Source organism: Pseudophryne corroboree, chromosome 2 (assembly GCF_028390025.1).
Source record: "Pseudophryne corroboree isolate aPseCor3 chromosome 2, aPseCor3.hap2, whole genome shotgun sequence".
Lineage (NCBI taxonomy): Eukaryota > Metazoa > Chordata > Amphibia > Anura > Myobatrachidae > Pseudophryne > Pseudophryne corroboree.
Window position 1 is genome coordinate 688,600,715 of NC_086445.1, and position 21,966 is coordinate 688,622,680.

A 21,966-nucleotide genomic window follows, 5' to 3' on the forward strand; every position below is an offset into this window, starting at 1 on the left:
TATTCCCCCTTGGGTGGTGGCATGGACCACCACCCGAGTAGGGATTTTGACCGCCGATATTTCACCGGATGTTCCTTTCCTGACAGCCGATATCCTGACAGCAGGCAAAATGAATGCCTCCCGCATGCGCAGAGCACCTACACAGCCATGGGCACACTAGTCCTGTCAATCCACTCACGATTGGCATGGCTCGCAGCACCGATGATGAAGGGCTCATCTGTATGCACAGAACATTTTTATATACAATCCAGTGAATTGGAGGCAGTGAATGAACAGTGTTTGTTATACCATCCATGGGCAGTATTCACTTTTCACTTCCATTTCTTGCTATGCTTATTTTGTCAGTCCCGGGCCCCACAATTTCTGATGGCAGCCCTGTGTACATTATGGGGGTCATTCCGAGTTGATTGCTCGCTAGCAATTTTTAGCAGCCGTGCAAACGCTATGCCGCCTCCCACTGGGAGTGTACTTTAGCTTAGCAGAAGTGCGAACGAAAGGATCGCAGAGCGGCTAAGAAATTATTTTGTGTAGTTTCAGACCTACTCAGCGCTTGCGATCACTTCAGACTATCCAGTTCCTGTTTTGACGTCACGAACATGCCCTGCGTTCGCCCAGCCACGCCTGCGTTTTTCCTGATACCAAATATCCACCAAAGAAAAGGCGCCTAAATGAGCCTATGCTGATATGCTGCTCACTGCTCTCAAAAGAATCAGGGTATTAGCAAACCCTGTGAGTACAGTTAGAGAAGAAAACATAAAGAGCGCAAGCAGACTGAAGTATTAACAATGTTTAATTTATACTAAAATCTGCACAAACAGAATAAACATTTAGTATTTAAATCAATGGCTATTGGTATGTACACATAAAATATAAAAATACAAAAACGCTAAAACATTAAATGTTGGATTATATGGGATCCTCCATGCTAAAGTCCATTAGTAATTCCACATAACTGGACACAGTGATAGATACCGAATTAGATGGTATAATACTCCTTACGATGGGACAAATAAGTTCATCAATTGGTGTTTGAGGGTATTAACAGATGTTTAACTCTCTCCAAAAGATATTTATTCCATGAGGTATTTCATATATCAATTGATAAAGTCACTTGCCCTTTAGTAGAGATTGAAACTATTGTCCTTTTAGTAGCAAGTGCACTGCTAACTCGGGCAACTGATGTTCTAATTTCTATAACAACATTTAGAACCTGTGTTCCACTGCACACCACAGCGGCTCCATCTGCCGCTCTCTATGGATGGTGCTGGGAGAGGCATTTGAAGTGGTTACCGCTTACCACTTTCAGGAGAGTTCAGGCTGGCGGCGCTGATGATCACCATGCACCGGCCGGCTGTGCTGCTAGCTCGGGGATGAAGTGATTGATGGCCACGGTCCCCGTTTTGCAAGGAAGACCACTGCGGGTGGCTCCAAAGTGGACAAATATGGCGGTGCGGTGCAATGAATTGCAGTGGACAATTGGTGTCTGCAGTATCTGCGGAAAATGTAGGGATCCTAAATACTTAAGCCCTGACGCATTTCTCAACCGGCAAACACTGGTTGTTTCTTCAGAGGGAAAGAATAGTCATTTCCTTCCCAGTCTCCGTTCTTATAAAGACCGGGGGTTAATCAAATTATTAGTGCAATCACCTGAGGATCCACCTGTTTGGCTCAATACTTAAAAGCGTGTGTATATGGAAATCTGCTAATGCCCACATTCAGATACAAATCAATTATACCTAGAGCATATCCAATTTATTATAACATAAGGCAGAATTGTTATATTATTAATAAATAAATATTTATATGAGGAGACAGCAATACATATATATATACACTTATATAAATAAAAATATAAATATGTATATATAATAAAAAGGTGAAGCTAAAAAATTATGTATATATATATATATATATATATATATATATACACACACACACACACACACACACAAATGAATAAATAAATGAATAGATAGTAACAAAAAATATTAAATAATAGATATGTATGGAGAAATGAAGTGATAATTCTTTACTTGAATAGCGCAAGGTCACTGTCAATGGTTTTCTAATAAGGGATACTGATACAAAAATAAATAAAGCGAATCCTGTAGGTATATATGAATATGTAAAATATATAAAAAAAAAATATAAAAAATAAATAAAATGGGAAAAAGTTAATAAAATGGGGGGGGGGGGAATTATGGATAAATAAGTGTAAACATAAACAAACATTGAAATAGAACAGGTGTTACATAAACACTACTAATGCTAATAATAATGATAGTAATGATATTAGGGACACATAAAAGGTAAAATTCCCATTGACAAATATGTAAATATAAAGAAATATATAAATAAACGAATGGAATGATGAACAGCTAAAGATGAAAGGGGAGAGGACAATTGATGCTAATAAATCATATCATAGATACAAAGGGGAAAGAGAGGAAAGAAAAGAAAGGAAAGAGGCAGAGAAAGCAAAAACCTCTTATTCTTTTCAAAAAAAGAGAACATAGCGACCCTAAACCTATAACATAGATGATTAAATAACCCCAGTCTGATAAACTTGGCAATGTGTTAATGGACAGGGAAAAAGATAGAGCTGGATAAGGTAAGTGGGTGGATCCTCACCAAAAACAGAACCCCAGAGATATTTTTAAACTCAATCCTGTATACGAAAGTACCAGTAAAAAAGTTCTCATTCGTGATGGCTAGACCAGGACCCCTTGGGAACAAGAGTGTCCCTGCCTCCACCACTGTAGAGAACAGGAGGAAAATATCATTTGGGAACCTATTAGATTGAGCTCCACAGTGTCATTAAGACCGTGTGGGCTCAGGGTGTGTAATTGGAAGATCCAGAAGGCTTCACGCATGCAAAGCCTTCTGTATCTATCCCCTCTTCTCGTGGTTAACTTTATATGTTCTACTGCTCTAATGGTTAAACCACTTAAATTACCTTTCTGACAAATGGAGACATGATTAGATAAACTATGGGTTTTGATGTTCTTCGTGATATTTCTCTTGGGCTCCATGAAGCTTTCATGGAGAGGACAAATGGTACGGAATACATACTGTAGCCCACACTTACATGGAATGACATAAATCACGAAGTTAGTCCTACAATTCATAAAACCCCTAATCTCATACTCTTCTGGTCTACTGAAGGACTTAATCCTTGTGCACTTATTTTCAGCAAAAAGGCAGGTTGCACATATGTCCTTTCCACATTTGAAAAAACCATTGGGTTTTGGAGATAATCTGAATGTATTCTCTCCAAAGTCTTTTGATTTTCTTATGAATAAACTGGGTGCTAGTTTCTGTTTAAGAGAGTTGGCCTTTCTGAAAACCACTAGGTTCCTTCCAGTCAGTGATGTTTCTAGAAATTTATCAGATTTTAGAATGATCAAATTTCTGGTAATTATCCTTTTGATGTCCTTTGCATATGTATTATATTGAGTGATAAAGGACACTGACTTGTCGTCAGTCCTACCAAAAAGTTCTGATCTAACTTTGTTCCTTTCAGGATGAATCAATGAAGTCCTAGATTTAAGTTGAGTTTCTCTAAGGGCTTTATCTAAGATATATGCAGGATACCCTTGCCTACCAAATGCAACATACATAGTTTCTGCTTGATTTATGAATAACTCTTCTGTGGAACAGTTCCGACGTAACCGTTGGAACTGTCCCTTGGGTATATTTAATTTCCATGGTTTATAGTGACTACTTCCAAAGTGTAAGTAACTGTTACAGTCCACATCTTTGATATATGTGGAGGTAACAATCTTCATATCTTGAATGGTGACTGTGATATCAAGAAAATTGATAGACTCTTACTAAAGTTACTAGTGAATTTCAAACCTATTGTGTTTGAATTAAGAAGGTGAGTAAGACGTGAAATGGGTGAAAAATCCTCGTCCCAAATAAAGAATAAATCATCAATATATCTTCCATAAAGGACCAGACCCGCACCGAGGTCGCCACCCCATATTTGGTGTTCTTCAAGCCATCCCAAAAAGAGGCTGGCAAAACTCGGTGTGAATCTGGTCCCCATGGCAGTGCCTTTCTTCTGTAAATAAAATTGTGAGTAAAAAAAATATAATTGTGCTCCAAAATAAACCTAATAGCTGACAGAATAAAAGTACGAAAAGAAACATCCACCTCTGTGTCATAGTAAAGATAATGATTTACTGGCAAGAGACCCAAATCATGCGCTATGTTGGTATACAAAGATTCTAGGTCATATGTTGGTAATATGTATGAGTCCTTCCAATCCATACCATCTAATCTACGTAGGAAGTGTGTAGTGTCCTTAATGTGGGAAGGGAGAGCCTGGACATATTTTTGTAGATGTGCATCTATAAAAGCAGACAGATTAGGACTTCCAGGGGCGGGCCATCTAGTATGGCCGCTTTTTAACTTAGCTCCTCCAGACTGTAGTGGGAATCTTAAACAATCCTCTCGTTTTGGTGACCACACAGCCTTAAGGATTACTTTCCCTTATTGCTTACACCCTAGAGAGCACGGGGGTACTCATGTTACAGCAGAGATTTGGATTTGTCCCCAGAGTCCGGCCATCAAGAGAGACGGCCAGCATTACCACCAACATGGTGTTGGCGCGAATTCCAGACCGACTGTGATGCTACACACACGCGGCCCAAGGACGTTGAGGGCTATCACTGGTCACCAAAGAAGCTAAGTTCCCCCGTTTATTTCCCTGTTCCGACCTTTGTGGATCCTGCAGGTGCTAGTGGTGAAGCCGGAGAGCTGCAGTGGGAGAAAGCGAATCGGGTCGTAGCACGTGAGATGGCTGTGACGGGTGCCTGGACGGAGTAGTGCCCCGGGAGGTAAAGACTGTCCGGACACAAGTGTGTGGGAGCCTGCCCATCCGCCTGTGGGGACGGGAGGTAAGACTGTGTTTGCTGTGGACGCACTGCGGGACGCATGCAGCAGTAACGCGGTCGCCTACTAATCCGACTCTGCCTCGCCGGACCAGTGGCTGTATGGGGCCACTCTGATCTAAGGGGGCATTAACGTGGCCTGGAGAAACAGTGTCATGCTTCACACTGGAGTTTGGCGATCTTGGGGAAAATTACTCCTGACTTCGTGAGCCACACAGGCGACAGCGGGTTTGGGGAGCCTGGAGTCCCCTTTCAAGGCACTCCGTGACCAACCTGCACGGAACACACTGCCGCGACTTCCAGTCTGTGGAAGTGTGCTCCCACTTCCCCAGGTACTAATGTTGTCTGTATATCTCTCTCTTCCACTAACAATCCCTGTACTGCTTTATCCCTACACTCTGACCCATTCCCTCCTAGTGTGTTACCCGTACCCCCTCTTGCCTCTTATCCCTACCCACTCCATGGTCCCTCTTGTCCTATCTCTACTGCCTTTATTACACGAGTTTAGTCGGATGGGACTCTGCTGCACACAGAGATAAATCGTTGGCTGGGCTGGTGATTGCCAGAGACTGCAGGGTAACCTGCATTGAGACTCTGCGTGGAATGTCTCTGAACTGGTTCCTGTGATTGCGCCCAGTCTATTTTGGCATCTCCTGTACCACTGCACACTATTCAAGTACACCAGAGTAAGCTACGTATTGCCAACTAAACTGGGACACTGTTGTATGAATATTTCTTATTGTAGCTGTTTGCAGTACATTGTTCTTCACAATTCACAATTTAATTTATGTTTATAGCCTGGCTGAGGGAACGGTGCCGTATTTAGCTGTGACTGTACTGCCACCTAGTGGTTGAGTTAACTATGATTCATGGCTGTATTTTAGTTGATAGCTGAAAGGAATATTACATTGATTCAGCTACCCGTGACAGAGTACACTCTGCCAATTTGTATCATTTTACTCTGATAATTGACTGCTGCTTCCAAACCTTACCAAATAGCCAATACCAGTGGTATATTACCAGCCATAGTGCATATGTTCATAGGAGTAGATTTTTCATCCTCCCGTCTCAGCTAAAATTACTTTTTTATATTAGTTTTGCTTTCAGAACATGACTGCAGTATTTTTCTATTTACTGGTAACTCTCTAGATATATTGTCCCTGACAGGAGATTATCAATTTGTCAATATCCTGTTGCACTTACAGTTCAATTTAAGCTTTTGTGGGTAGACATCTGTTGGTGCTTCTCAACTGTGTTCAGGCTCTGGCTCATAGACACGTTAATGCATTTTGGGATTCGTTAATTGAATACCTTTTTTTCAAATCACTTAATGAATCTTACTAGTATCTAATAGTCTTATTTGCGGCAGGGTCTTGCTGCTGTGAAAATGTCCTCTGTTCACTACAATTAATAGTATGCGGTAGCGATATACATTTGACCAAGTGGCTCTGTTACTTTTCTGCAGATTGTACTAGCATTATAGACGTATAACTTTGCAGGCATTCCCTTTGAATACTAGTTTGGGATGAGTGGCTCCACTGCCACCACATTTCTGCAGACTAGCGGATAGTGGGTTATGGACAAATACGTCCATAAAACTCTATCTGGCAGATCGAACCAATCAACTATAAATACTAGAATGAGTAAGAATAAACAAAATCCAGGGAAATCAAGCCCACCCTCACCCCCTCAAATAAGCAATCCTCCAGATGGGATGTCAGACATGGATATGTCATTAGACCAGACATCTCTCTCTAGAATGGCTCAAGAATTATCTAAATTCCTGATGCCTCAGATAGATAAAAAACTTGAAAACATACAATTTATTGATCGAAAACTTGAACAAATTCAGACAGCGCTAGACACTACGTTAGCTAAGCTGGAGGCAAACTCATCCAGACTCACTACGGTAGAGCAAAGGGTGAGCAATACTGAGGAGCAGGTGCAAACTCTCCAACACACCTCAGATTCACACTCTAATACCATCCAAGCCATGCAAGCTAAAATAGATGACTTGGAAAATAGGGATAAGAGGTCTAATCTGAGATTTGTGGGTATTCCAGAGTCCATCCGGGACTCGCAACTACCAGAGTTTCTTTCTCAGGAAGTTTTCACAGCACTGGAGATTCCTGAGGGGCCGTTTCTGACCCACATAGATAGGGCTCATAGAATTGGTCCAAATAGGCCGGATGTGGAGTCGAGACCAAGGCCTGTTATTGCTAAATTTATTGATTTCCGCATGAAGGAACAAGTTCTTCGTTCCTACCGCAACGTTTCCCAGCGGAAAGTGAGGGACAAGAGCATCCTTATTTTTCAGGATTTCTCTGCCTCTGCGGCGCAGAAACGAAGAGAGTTTTCTAATGTCTGCAGATTGCTTCATGATAACAATACAAGGTTTGCATTAATGTACCCGGCGAAATTGCGAATTCAGGACAACGGTCGCACATTCTTCTTTTCAGACCAAAAAGAAGCCAAAACGTATGTTACAAGGATGCTTGGCCCTAAAAGTCCTGATAATCACTGATTTGAGTACAAGTACACTACTTAACTGAATTACCCCTTTTTGAACAAAATGGTTATATGTGCATATTAGAGCTACTTGGTTGATTTGTTTTCACATTTATTTTATGTTCTTAAGTTCAACACAAGTGTCACTCTTAGTGAGGACGCTTTTCGGGTTTCTAAGGTTTGGAGAAAAAGTTAGAAAATGTTTGAAGCGATGTGATGTTTTATTACTATGCATATTTTTTCTTGTCTGCGCCTTGTCTCTTGTCTATGAGTTACCTACAAACACTTTATACTATATATCCGCAGCTCCCTGCTCGCTGTGACAGGGAGTGGATAACTGACACTTTGACCTTTGATATAATCATGCACCCACGTTTAGGTATTGGCTAATCTGAATCAAGAATCACAATCTCAACCTTTTGCTCCCCTGGGTTCTAGTTTTAAGGTAGTAACTCCCCTGTCAAACGAAAAAGGGTAGTAACACATTTAAAGAGATTCCATGCCCAAATTGTATTTCTGCAGGAAATGCACTGGATGGAAGGTGCGGATTCCTCTCTCAAAGCATCATGGATAGACAGCTGCATTTCGGCTGATTATCATAGAAAAGCGAGGGGGGTCACCATTGTATTTCACAAAGACCTGAACTACACCATTCTACACTCGATTCGCGATCAGGATGGTAGATATCTAATTCTGGACATAGAACTATGGGGAGCAAAGTACACACTGGTGAATGTATATGCACCCAATGTAGGGACTGTAGATTTTTTTACAGGAGCTGACTAGCTTGCTCTCACAGAGAGACAACTTTGCCTTAGTGATAGGTGGGGATTTTAATTCAGTTGACGACCCTACTTTGGATAAACGGCCTCCCCCAAAAAATTTGACTTCCCCTTTGTGGAAGCAAATGCTGTTGATGAGAACCACTCTCCAGCTCGCAGACATCTGGCGGCTACTGAATCCCACAGATAAGTCATATACTTTTTACTCCAATGTACACCATTCATGGTCTAGAATAGACGCCATATTGATAGCAGACTTCTTAGTGATGCAAGTGAGAAACGCTGATATACATAACATCCTGATTTCAGATCATGCTCCTGTATCTTTAACTTTGGAGAGAAATATACAATCAGGTGGCACCAGATTTTGGCGGTTCCCTAGTTATTTGTACAAGGCAGATGATTTTCAAAAATTTCTTACGAATAATTGGTTGAATTATTTGGGTGACAACCTAGACTACTGGGATAGACCGCATATTTTTGGGGGCACAGCCAAGACTGTTCTCAGAGGCCAGATAACCGAGTATGTCGTCAGGCATAAAAGGAAATCAGCTGCAACTTATCGTTCGTTACACAATTCCATGACCAAAGCTCTTCAGAAACACCTCCCAGGCCAAAAAATACATTGTCTTTTCTCGTTATAAATATTACCAATGGGGAAACAAGACGGGACGTCTCTTAGCAACTATGTCCAAAAAACAATGCCCTACTCGCTGCATAACAGCAGTCAAAGATAGACAAACAGGCCAATTGCTCACAAATACTCGGGCGATTGTAGACCACTTTGAATCATATTTAACAAACCTATACTCCAGCCTTTCTTTTGACAGTAAGGCACATGAAGGGTTGCTGAGACAACCGAATATGCCTCGGTTGTCTCAAACTCAGGCCGAAACATTGATTGCGCCTATTACAATTTTAGAGATTGATGAGGCAATATCGAATCTTCACCTGCACAAATCACCTGGGACAGATGGTCTGTCTAACGAATTCTATAAAATTCTTCACCCACATATTGCTCCCACGCTACTCGAACTGTTCAACAATATCATGCAACACCACACCCCGTTCCATCATTTTAACACAGCTCATACTATTCTGATCCCTAAACCTACTCAGGATCCTCAATTAGTGAACTCATATAGACCTATTACTTTACACAGACATCAAATTGTTTGCTAAAATACTTTCATATAGATTGCAAACAATTCTAGTGCACGCCTTGACTCCCCACCAACTTGGCTTTGTAAAAAATCAAAACTCAGTTAAGGGGGTTCGCGCAGCAGTGGCGGCAAGCATTATCTCTGCACAATCACACTTATCCAAAAACATGTTACCGAGTCTTGACACAACAAAAGCCTTTGACACTGTACTGTGGCCCCACTTATATTCCGTACTACAACATAGGAATTTTCATCCTGATTTAATTAAAACAATACAATATCTGTATGCATCTCCCTCCACTACCATCCTGATAAATGGCTCCTGTAATAATCCGATTACCATGTACAGGGGAACGTGTCAAGGTTGTCCACTGTCCCCACTTCTATTCAACCTGGCGATAGACCCTTACTACGCATCTTGCAAAATGACATCCAATTTAAAGGAATTAATATAGGGCGAAGAGAAATTAAACGAACAGCGTTTGCTGACGACGTTCTGTTGTACATAGGTAACCCGACAGACTCACTGCCTCACATTTTTAAACTTTTGCAGGCATACGGGAATGTTTCGGGTTACTGTATCAATTGGTCTAAATCAGTAGCACTCAGATTGGGTTCCGGGAATTTTGCAAGAGATGGGATAGGCAACTTACCCTTAACATGGACGTCAGATTTCATAACATATCTGGGTATTCGGATTCCTCGAATTCCGAAACTATTGTATAGTTTGAATTTCACTCCAATAATACAAAAGATTGCTGTTGAGCTGGAGAGCTGGAAATCTTTACAACTATCGTATTTGGGGAGCGTTAACTTAATAAAAATGGTGTCATCCCCTCGCCTCATGTATATTATCCAAACCCTTCCATGTGTACTTTCACCCAGGGATATTCAATATTTGAACTTCTTGTTTAGAAAGTTTATATGGCAGGGGAAAAAAACACAAATTAGTTTACTTAAACTGCAACAGACAAATAGTAATGGAGGCTTGAATTTTCCTAATGTGGTCTGGTATTCTCAAGATGTTCAATTGAGATATCTTTTGATTGGTTACATTACCAGGAAAATTATACTAATACAGATTTGGAAAGGGAATTCTTACAAGGTAGCGACCTGGTCAGCTTCTTGCATATGCACGACCAAGAAATCTCGCCGAAGTCAAAGATAACCCGCTTTTATGGTATGTTAAAAAATTGTGGGTAGGTATGAGACACAAACATAATGTGAATGCAAACAAATCTCTATTCCTCCCATTTAAAGACAACCCAGAATTCCAGGAAGGAAACGCACGTTTCCCGTATAACATTTGGAGAGCGGGAGGGATTCTTAATTTTGGAAACTTGGTTAACGTTCAGGATGGGAGGCCCTTGACGTTCCAGGAGGTGGCTGATAAATTCCCAGTGGTAGAGCCATACCCGATTGCATTCTTACTAGCTCAGCACTATGTTAGGAACATGGTTAGACATTTATCTTCCACGGACAGGCATAACTTGGTAGATGACCTGCTCAAGCAGGCCCCTATGATTAAGAAGGCCATTTCGATAGCCTACAAACACTTCCAATTGGTTGTAAATTTTTCAGCAAGATCAGAGGGATTAGCGGCCTGGAAAACATATTTCCCTCACATAGAACTAGATAAGATTTTAAAGGCCCACACAACGGCATGTGCGACCCTCTCATCTGCAAGATACAAAGAAATGTTTCTTAATATACTACACAGAACATATCTTGCCCCCCTTAAGAGATTCCTGATTGGTCTCTCCTCCTCTCACGACTTTTGGACTTCCCTTGAACTTCCCTTGAACAGCTGAGCAAACGACATTGTCACGTCTGGCAGGGTTTGAGGATCCGGCAGCTGAGATTTGCCCGAGGAGGTAGCAGGCTGTGAATGAACCAGATGAGGGGGCTGGATATAGTTCCTTCGCATGGGACACGAAGCAATGAAGAACGTAGGCGGGGTTTGAGAGTCAATGGAAAGTATTTATTATGTACAGGGCTGAGGTAGGGAACTGAGGCTGAAGCACAATGGTTAAAGACGTGGCTGGAGGTGAAGAACTGCGGACTGTGATTTGAAAGACGAGACTGTAGATGATGAACTGTGGAACTGTGGATGGTAGTTGAAAACGTGGCTGGAGACAAGGACTGTGGACTGTGGTTTGGAAAACGAGGCTTGAAGATAATAATCTGCAGGCTGTGGTCAGTGGTACAAAGGCGTGGCTGGTGAAGGAGATCTGTGGAGTGTGGCTTGAAAGACGAGGCAGAAGACCCGGGGCCGACTGTGCCCAAAGAGTCTTACTGGACCGGGTTTTCCAGGAGCGCTTCCACAGGCAGTAGCAGGCAAGAAACGGCAGGGCTGCAGCAGCAACATAGAACCGACCAAGCAGGATCAGGAGGAACCAAGATACAGCAGGAATCCTGGGAGCACAGGCTAAAGCACCTACAACAGGGTTGTAACTTGAAGCACTGGCATCCCTGTCCTAAACCAGCCCCCTTTTATAGGGAGAGCTTCCCCTGGATTGGCTGTAAGAAACAGGAAACAGGAACTATGCTTAAAACTTGGTCTCCAACATGGCGGCGCCCAGTAATGCAGACCTTTTTGCAAAGCCACATTGCTCACTGCCCTTGGTCTCCAAGCAACGGTTCAGCAAGAGCGACCCGCTGTAGCGGCGTCCCGCCGCCACGAGCGGACCCCCTCACCTCCGCTACTGCTGCCCACGGATCCGGCGCAGCAGCCCACCTCCGCCGCTGCCCGCACAATGCCAAGGAAGCCAGCCCCGCGGCCCCAGCGTACCGGTAAGACTCCGGACGCTGACAGTACCCCCCCCCTTTTGCGGGTGGACTCCGGACACCTATATGGTTTAGTTGGAAACTTGGCATGAAATGTCCGAAGAAGTCTTGGAGCATGGACATCCTCTGCATCTACCCAAGATCTCTCCTCTGGCCCATACCCTTTCCAATCAACAAGGTACTGGATGCGACCATAACGTCTGCGAGAATCGAGGATCTTGTGAATCTCAAATTCATCTCCATGTGCTGATTGGATCTTGGGTGATTTAGGCAGAGCGGCTCTGAATCGATTAAGTACCGGTGGTTTTAAGAGAGAAATATGAAATGCATTAGGAATTCTTAACTGCGGAGGTAATTTCACTTTATAAGCCACAGGATTCAACACTCTTTCGATTGGGTAAGGCTGAATAATCTGGGAGCAAACTTTTTTGTAGGAACCTTTAATCTTAGGTTACGTGTGGAAACCCAAACCCGATCTCCTACCTCAAGGCTTGGTACAGCTTTTCGTTTCAGATCTGCATAGGTCTTATATCTCTTGGATGTCTTAGGCAAAGTCTTGTGAACTTGTTTCCAGGCTTCAGTAAATTGACGAAGTGTTGACTCTGTGGCCGGAACCTTAAGCGTAGGCAGAAGTTGGAAGTCAGGAACTCTTGGATGGTAACCATAATTAATGAAGAATGGAGAAGATTTTGTGGCAGAGTGATAAAGATTGTTATGGGCAAATTCTGCGAATGGGAGGAAGTCCAGCCAGTCGTCCTGTGAGGAGGACATGAATAAACGCAGAAAAGTCTCCAGATCCTGGTTCACTCTCTCTGTTTGACCATCCGTTTGAGGATGATATCCTGAGGAGAAGTTTAATTTCACGCCAAGAGCAGAACATAGGGATCTCCAAAACCTGGCCACAAATTGAGGACCTCTATCAGACACGATCTCCTGGGGTAGACCATGGAGTCGAAAGATCTCTGCTATAAACAATTTTGCCAACTGGGATGCAGATGGAAGATTAGCCAGAGGAACAAAGTGTGCCATTTTAGAGAATCGGTCAACTATGACCCATAAGGTGTTCCGCCCACCAGACATAGGTAAATCATTAATAAAGTCCATAGAAATATGCGTCCATGGTCTTAGTGGTACCGGCAAAGGATGGAGTAACCCGGCTGGTGGACCTTTGGGACTTTTATGCTGGGCACATTTTGGACAGGCAGCTACGAATTCCTGAACGTCAGTCCTGAGATGAGGCCACCAGTAGGAGCGTTGAATAAATTTAAGTGTCTTATGACCGCCCGCATGGCCCATGAAGGAGGAGGAGTGAGCCCATGTAAGAAGTTTTTTGCGAAGATTTGGTGCAAAGAAGATCTTCCCTGGAGGAGGAAGTGGAGAGGTATTAGTTGCAGAAAAAGAGGTGGATTCCAGGATAAATTGCTCTTTTGAACGGTCAGAGGGTTCTTCTGAACTTAGGGAGCGAGATAATGCATCTGCCTTTTTGTTGAGGGAACCTGGTCTGTAACTGAGTTTAAAATTAAAATGGGTAAAGAAGAGTGCCCATCTTGCTTGGCGTGAGTTCAGACATCGGGCTGACTGGAGATACAGGTTCTTGTGATCCGTGGTCACCGAAATTGGATGCTGAGCTCCCTCCAACAAATACCTCCACTCCTCAAAGGCCAACTTAATTGCCAGTAATTCCTGTTCCCCAATAGCGTAATTCTGTTCAGCGGGGGAGAATCTTCACGAGAAGAATGCACAAGGATGGACCTTCTTGTCCTCGAAAAGCTGGGATAATAATGCTCCTACTCCTACAGTAGAGGCATCAACCTCCACCAAGAACGGACGGCTGAGATCGGGTTGTCGAAGAACTGGAGCAGTCGTGAAGGCCTCCTTTAAAGATGAAAAAGCTTCCAAAGCCTCCGGAGACCACTTGGCAGGATCAGCTCCCTTCCTAGTTAATGCGGTTATAGGAGCTATGACAGAAGAATAATTTTGAATGAATCTTCGGTAGAAGTTAGCAAACCCCAGGAAACATTGAATTCCTTTAAGGGTAGCTGGAAGTGCCCAATCCTGAATCGCCTGGACTTTAGCGGGGTCCATCTGTAACCTCTGCCGTGAAAGAATGTAACCGAGGAATGGAATCGTGGGTACTTCAAAGGTGCACTTCTCTAACTTACAGAATAACCGATTCCTTCGTGAATGAGTTAACACTTCTTTGACTTGTTCCCGGTGGGTCTTCAGATCCCTAGAAAAAATGAGGATGTCATCCAGATACACTACCAAGCAGTCATAGAGGAGATCTCTGAAGATTTCGTTAACGAACTCTTGAAAGACGGCTGGGACGTTGCATAGGCCAAAAGGCATTACCAGGTATTCGTAATGGCCGTCGCGGGTATTAAATGCCGTCTTCCATTCGTCCCCTGGGCGAATACGTATAAGATTGTAGGCCCCCCGTAAGTCCAACTTAGTAAACACAGTAGCTCCTTTAACACGGTCGAACAGTTCTGGAATCAGAGGTAACGGATATCTGTTCTTAATTGTTATGTCATTGAGACCTCTATAGTCAATACAGGGCCGCAACCCCCCATCCTTCTTTTTGACGAAGAAAAACCCTGCTCCGGCCCGAGATGTAGAAGACCTGATGAACCCTTTCTCCAAGTTCTCCCGTATATACTCCGACATGGCCTGTGTCTCGGGAAGTGAGAGAGGGTAAATTCGACCTCGGGGAGGAGTCTTACCGGGCACTAGCTCAATGGGACAATCCCAAGTACGATGCGGGGGCAAGGTGTCCGCCCCATGCTTACTGAAAACATCTTGAAAAGATTGGTACTCCACAGGAAGGCTGGAAGGGTTGAAAGAACAGAGAGGTCTAACTGAAGGTAAACAGTTCTGAAAGCAGTCTTGTCCCCAAGAGAGAACATCCATAGTTTGCCAATCTATGTGGGGATTGTGTCTGATTAACCATGGAAACCCTAGGATTAGTTCATGAGAGGCTTTAGGAATTACAAGGAAAGAGATTTTTTCTGAATGGAGAACTCCGACCTTCAGCTTGAGAGGAATAGTACGAAAGGATATAATACCCTCTGGGATATAACTTCCATCCACTGCGGTAACAGAAATGGTACGATCCAAAGGAACCATTTGTATTCCAGATCGTTTGACCAGAGCTGACGTAATGAAGCTTTCGGCGGCTCCGGAGTCGAGTAGTGCAGGGATGAGAAGAGAAGAAGAAGGGAGCTCCAATTGGGTTAACAGGACAGACTCTTTCTTGGTATGTAATTCTGAGAATTCTCCTAGCTTGACCTCTCCAGCACAAACTAGGAACGGGCGTTTCCCGAACGTAGACTGCAAGTTTTAACAAAGTGATCAGATGTACCACAATACAGGCAGAGGTTCCCTTGTCGCCGTCTCTGACGTTCTTCATTGGAGAGGTGGGAGCGATAAATCTGCATGGGTTCTTCCACAGTTGGTGATGATGGTGTTGGTGGAAGAACAACTCTAGGCTTAGGGCGATCTGACCGCAACCTATCCATACAGCGTTCTCTGTACCTCAGATCTAACTTATTGCATAAAGAAATTAGTTTATCCAACTTATCAGGTACATCCTGAGTTGCGAGGTCATCTTTGATCTTTTCGGAGAGACCGCTCCAGAAAGCTGCAATGAGAGCCTCCTCGTTCCAGTTCAGTTCTGAGGAAAGGGTGCGAAACTGGATCACGTACTGACTGACCGTACGCGTGCCATGATGCAGGCGCAGGATCTCCAATGAGGCGGCAGAAGTCCTGCCCGGTTCGTCGAAGATTCTTCGAAAAGTGGCCATGAATTCTGGATAGTTAGATAAGATGGGATCCATCCTCTCCCACAAAGGTGAAGCCCATTCCAACGCTTGCCCGGTAAGTAAAGAAATTATATAGGCTACTTTGGTTCATGCTGATGGGAAGTTGGCCGACTGTAGTTCGAACTGGATTTCGCACTGGTTAAGAAACCCGCGGCATTGTTTTGGATTCCCATCAAATTTACTGGGAGGTGGCAAATGCAAACGTGGAAGTGGTACTGGTACAGGAGGAAGCAGGACCGGAGGTGCCAAATGTGGGAGCAGCTGTAGATACTTGAGGTGCCGTCATGGCAACACAGAGAGAATCGAGATGTTCGGACATACTCTGCATGAACTGCACGATTTGAGATTGTGTGGCCTCCTGCTTACTTAAGCGAGACCAGATATCTGCAGTTGAATCCCCTCCTGAGGACTGATCACCTGTCGAATCCATTGGGCCAGTGCTTACTGTCACGTCTGGCAGGGTTTGAGGATCCGGCAGCTGAGATTTGCCCGAGGAGGTAGCAGGCTGTGAATGAACCAGATGAGGGGGCTGGATATAGTTCCTTCGCATGGGACACGGAGCAATGAAGAACGTAGGCGGGGTTTGAGAGTCAATGGAAAGTATTTATTATGTACAGGGCTGAGGTAGGGAACTGAGGCTGAAGCACAATTGTTAAAGACGTGGCTGGAGGTGAAGAACTGCGGACTGTGATTTGAAAGACGAGACTGTAGATGATGAACTGTGGAACTGTGGATGGTAGTTGAAAACGTGGCTGGAGACTAGGACTGTGGACTGTGGTTTGGAAAACGAGGCTTGAAGATAATCTGCAGGCTGTGGTCAGTGGTACAAAGGCGTGGCTGGTGAAGGAGATCTGTGGAGTGTGGCTTGAAAGACGAGGCAGAAGACCCGGGGCCGACTGTGCCCAAAGAGTCTTACTGGACTGGGTTTTCCAGGAGCGCTTCCACAGGCAGTAGCAGGAAAGAAACGGCAGGGCTGCAGCAGCAACAGAGAACCGACCAAGCAGGATCAGGAGGAACCAAGATACAGCAGGAATTCTGGGAGCACAGGCTAAAGCACCTACAACAGGGTTGTAACTTGAAGCACTGGCATCCCTGTCCTAAACCAGCCCGCTTTTATAGGGAGAGCTTCCCCTGGATTGGCTGGAAGAAGCAGGAAACAGGAACTATGCTTAAAACTTGGTCTCCAACATGGCGGCGCCCAGTAATGCAGACCTTTTTGCAAAGCCACATTGCTCACTGCCCCTGGTCTCCAAGCAACGGTTCAGCAAGAGCGACCCGCTGTAGCGGCATCCAGCCATTACGAGCGGACCCCCTCACCTCCGCTACTGCTGCCCACGGATCCGGCGCAGCAGCCCACCTCCGCCGCTGCCCGCACAACGCCAAGGAAGCCAGCCCCGCGGCCCCAGCATACCGGTAAGACTCCGGACGCTGACAGACATGAGCATACACACTACCAACGACCAAAGACCATTCATCATTGAAGCATCCAAGCTGAACAGTTTATTAAAATAATGGGCTGGGAACAGGGCTGGCGGGTCCAGTGTAATGGCGCTGGGTGTGTCCGGGGAGTGGCTTGGTCGTTCACACCATACACATTCAACGATGTCTCTGGTCGGTAACGACCATAGTGGAAATTGAGCATACATGCTCCACAGGTAAGCGAGGGTCGTTAACGTCCAGCGGGGCCGCGCATCGGTGGTCGTCGGATGCATACACACTTGACGATATAATGAGCGACGTCGTTGATGAGGGCTGAAATGAACGACGTCGCTCATTTTATCGTCAAGTGTGTATGGGCCTTAAGATCAAATGTACCATGTTTGTTGATATACACATTGATTCAATAAATAAATAAATTAAAAAAAGCAGGCAGATTAGATGTCAGGGATCCTACTCCTGAAATTATAGAGCGTCCCGGTGGAGATACTAGAGATTTATGCACCTTTGGCAGATGGTAATAAATGGATACAACAGGATATTTAACCATTAGAAATAAGAATGTTTCTTTACTAATATTACCCTCATCTAGTGCCATTTCCAGTAGGGACCTTAATTTACTCTGCTAAATACCTGTAGGATCTCTCAGAATTTTCTTATAGAAAGTTGTATCATTAAGTTGTCTGTAAGCCTCAGAGAGGTAATCCTCAAGGTTCTGAATGACTAGGCCTCCCCCTTTATTGGCTTGCTTAATAATCATTTCCTCATCATTTATGAGTTTTTTGAGTGCCACTCTTTCCAACCTTGACAGATTATCTCTCAGGGCCACAGTCTCTTGTTTGGTACATAAATTCTCTCATGGTAGTTGTATAGAAGCCCTCAATATTGGTGCCTCTATGTTGAGGTGGATAAAAGTCAGATGGTAATTTGAATTTCTTAGGGTCTGCTTCATTAATGTCATAGACTTTTCTTATTTCATTAGTACTGGTAGTATTCTCTACCCCCCATTTTCACCAAGGAGTGATTCTAAGATCCTTAAAGAATCATCATCCTGTTTGTCCAGGCAAATGCGCAACCCTATTTTACCTTGTTTATGTAGTGATTTTTTAATGAAGTTAAGGTGCGTACAAATCTATTTAGGTCCACAAAAAGTGTAAAGAGATTAGGTTTATCCTCCGGGGCAAATTTTAAGCCCTTATTTAACAGAGAAATCTCTGCTGGTGTAAGGACTTTTTTGGAAAGATTAAATACATTCCTAGCATTTAGATGCTTCTTACACTTTGTGTGGGCATTCTTAACTCCACCCCTGCAGCCTCTAACCCTTCTTCTCTTCTTTTTGGGGTGAGCATCACTTTTGGGTTCTCCCATGAGTTGTTTTGTGGGTCCCTTGGTGAATGATGTCGCCTCTCCAAAAATTCACCTATGATGGTTTATTCTGGTTTTCTTCTCTTTGATTAGTTCTCCCTGGAGGAGTTAGTTCATTTGTACTCAATACCTCATATCCATTCCTATGATTCCTCTCTCTCCATGAATCCTTACTCTGGGATCTCTGTCTATAAACCTGTAATCTCTGAAATTTATTTGAGTAATTTCTATTACCATGATTAAATTGTCTCTGTATCTCCCTTATGTCTCCTTGTGAATATAATCTTCCTCTGTTTGTATTATCAAACCTTTTTGAATATCTTGGAGAGACAAAATTAGATTGCCTCCTTATTGAGGGGGTTCTGTCTCTCTTATTGTACGTCCGTACTTGATCCCTATTGTAATCCTCTCTATCTCAATTTATTTTTTTATGTTTCAATGAGATGAGAGTTTTCTCAAATTCCTGTACTTTCTTATTGACTCTCTGGTCTTTCCCCTCAAAATCTGGATGTTTTGAATGGGTCAACAATGCTTCTTGTGTTTTTTCTATATTGGCTTGAATGGTTTGTATTTTGTGTTCTCTATGTTTAATTAAAAGCTTCATCAAACTTCGAGAACAATTATCCAGAGTTCCATTCCATTCTATTAAAAACTCAGCATCGTCCTTAAAAGAACAGGATTTAAATAATCTGAGACCTCTAGGGATCATATCTTTATCCAAATATTTTTGTAATGTAACTTGATCCCACCAGTGTCTGGTCTCTGCAATGAGTAAGTCCTCTAGCTCATTGAAGAGACCAAACATATCCACACATTTATCAGTATTTAAGTGCTCGCCATAGTTTATATCTTCAGATATATATTGCTGTCTCCTCTCAATGTACTCTGCCAAACACCTCAAAACAGGCATAATTGATATTAAAATATGACTTTATAAACAATAATTAAATTAATTAAACCAAATTTCTACTAGATGCACACACTTATATACTTCAGCAAAGGTTCAGACAGGATGCCTTAATGCTAATGAGCAAAAGTACCAAATTTCCACCAAAGAAAAGGCGCCTAAATGAGCCTATGCTGATATGCTGCTCGCGGCTCTCAAAAGAATCAGGGTATTAGCAAACCCTGTGAGGACAGTTAGAGAAGAAAACATAAAGAGCGCAAGCAGACTGAAGTATTAACAATGTTTAATTTATACTAAAATCTGCACAAACAGAATAAACATTCAGTATTTAAATCAATGGCTATTGGTATGTACACATAAAATATAAAAATACAAAAACGCTAAAACATTAAATGTTGGATTATATGGGATCCTCCATGCTAAAGTCCATTAGTAATTCCACAAAACTGGACACAGTGATAGATACCGAATTAGATGGTATAATACTCCTTACGATGGGACAAATAAGTTCATCAATTGGTGTTTGAGGGTATTAACAGATGTTTAACTCTCTCCAAAAGATATTTGTTCCATGAGGTATTTCATATATCAATTAATAAAGTCACTTGCCCTTTAGTAGAGATGAAACTATTATTCTTTGAGTAGCAAGTGCACTGCTAACTCGGGCAACTGATGTTCTAATTTCTATAACAACATTAAGAACCTGTGTTCCACTGCACACCACAGCAGCTCCCTCTGCCGCTCTCTATGGATGGTGCTGGGAGAGGCATTTGAAGTGGTTACCGCTTACCGCTTTCAGGAGAGTTCAGGCTGGCGGCGCTGATGATCACCATGCACCGGCCGGCTGTGCCGCTAGCTCGCGGATGAAGTGATTGATGGCCACGATCCCCGTTTTGCAAGGAAGACCACTGCGGGTGGCTCTGAAGTGGACAAATACGGCGGTGCGGTGCAATGAATTGCAGTGGACAATTGGTGTCTGCAGTATCTGCGGAGTATGTAGGGATCCAAAATCCTTAAGCCCTGACGCGTTTCTCAACCGGCAAACACTGGTTGTTTCTTCAGAGGGAAAGAATAGTGATTTCCTTCCCAGTCTCCGTTCTTATAAAGACCGGGGGTTAATCAAATTATTAGTGCAATCACCTGAGGATCCACCTGTTTGGCTCAATACTTAAAAGCGTGTGTATACGGAAATCTACTAATGCCCGCATTCAAATACAAATCATTTATACCTAGAGCATATTCAATTTATTATAACATAAGGCAGAATTGTTATATTAATAAATAAATATTTATATGAGGAGACAGCAATACATATATATACACTTATAGAAATAAAAATATGTATATATAATAAAAAGGTGAAGCTAAAAAATTATATATCTCTCCAACAAATGAATCAGAGGGCGCTCTATATCACTTTATCTTAGTACCAACACTAAAATGGACCAAATAGATATGTAATTTAAACAATTTATTAAAAGCAAAGTATTGCCCAATATAGACAGTGGTCACCCTTTTACAAATACAAATCATACAATGTGTCGAATGATGGAAAATAAAGGGTGTCTTTCACTCTGTCTTCAAGGGTTCGAGGTTACATATCCATTTGGTCCATTTTAGTGTTTGTACTAAGATAAAGTGATTTAGAGCACCCTCTGATTCATTTGTTGGAGGTGTTGTTCTGTTTGGTCCTCGCTAACAGGGGGATCGAATTAGAGGGCAGCCCTATTAGCGCAGAAATAAGGTACGATTTGATTATATATATATATATATATATATATATATATATATATATATATATATATATATATATATATATATATATATACAAAACAGATACTCTCCCTTTTGCGCTAATAAACAGAAAGTGAGAAAGGATTGGGTTAAGGCTGCCAAATTCCACTAAGTCCCTTGTTAGGAGGGACTAAAAAGATACAAATATGTGCCAATAGAGGAATGGGCGCACTTGGGTTGTTTTTCCACCCAATATTCAACGGGGAAAAACAGCAGTCTCCCTAAGATATTTACTCCTAATTTGTGAGCATAAAACCACAACATAAAAGCAATGATACAAAACGGTATAGTATCTCTTCTTGCAGATAACACCATATAGCACAGAGGACCAGTTGAAATGCGTGTGTAACCTTGCCAGCAGCTACAATAGCTTCAAGTCACTGGTTGTGACTTGAAGCTATTGTAGCTGCTGGCAAGGTTACACACGCATATGAAATTGTGGTAGACCTGTGTATTTGAACTTGTTATCTAAATCCCTGAATCATAAGGTCACATACCTATTTG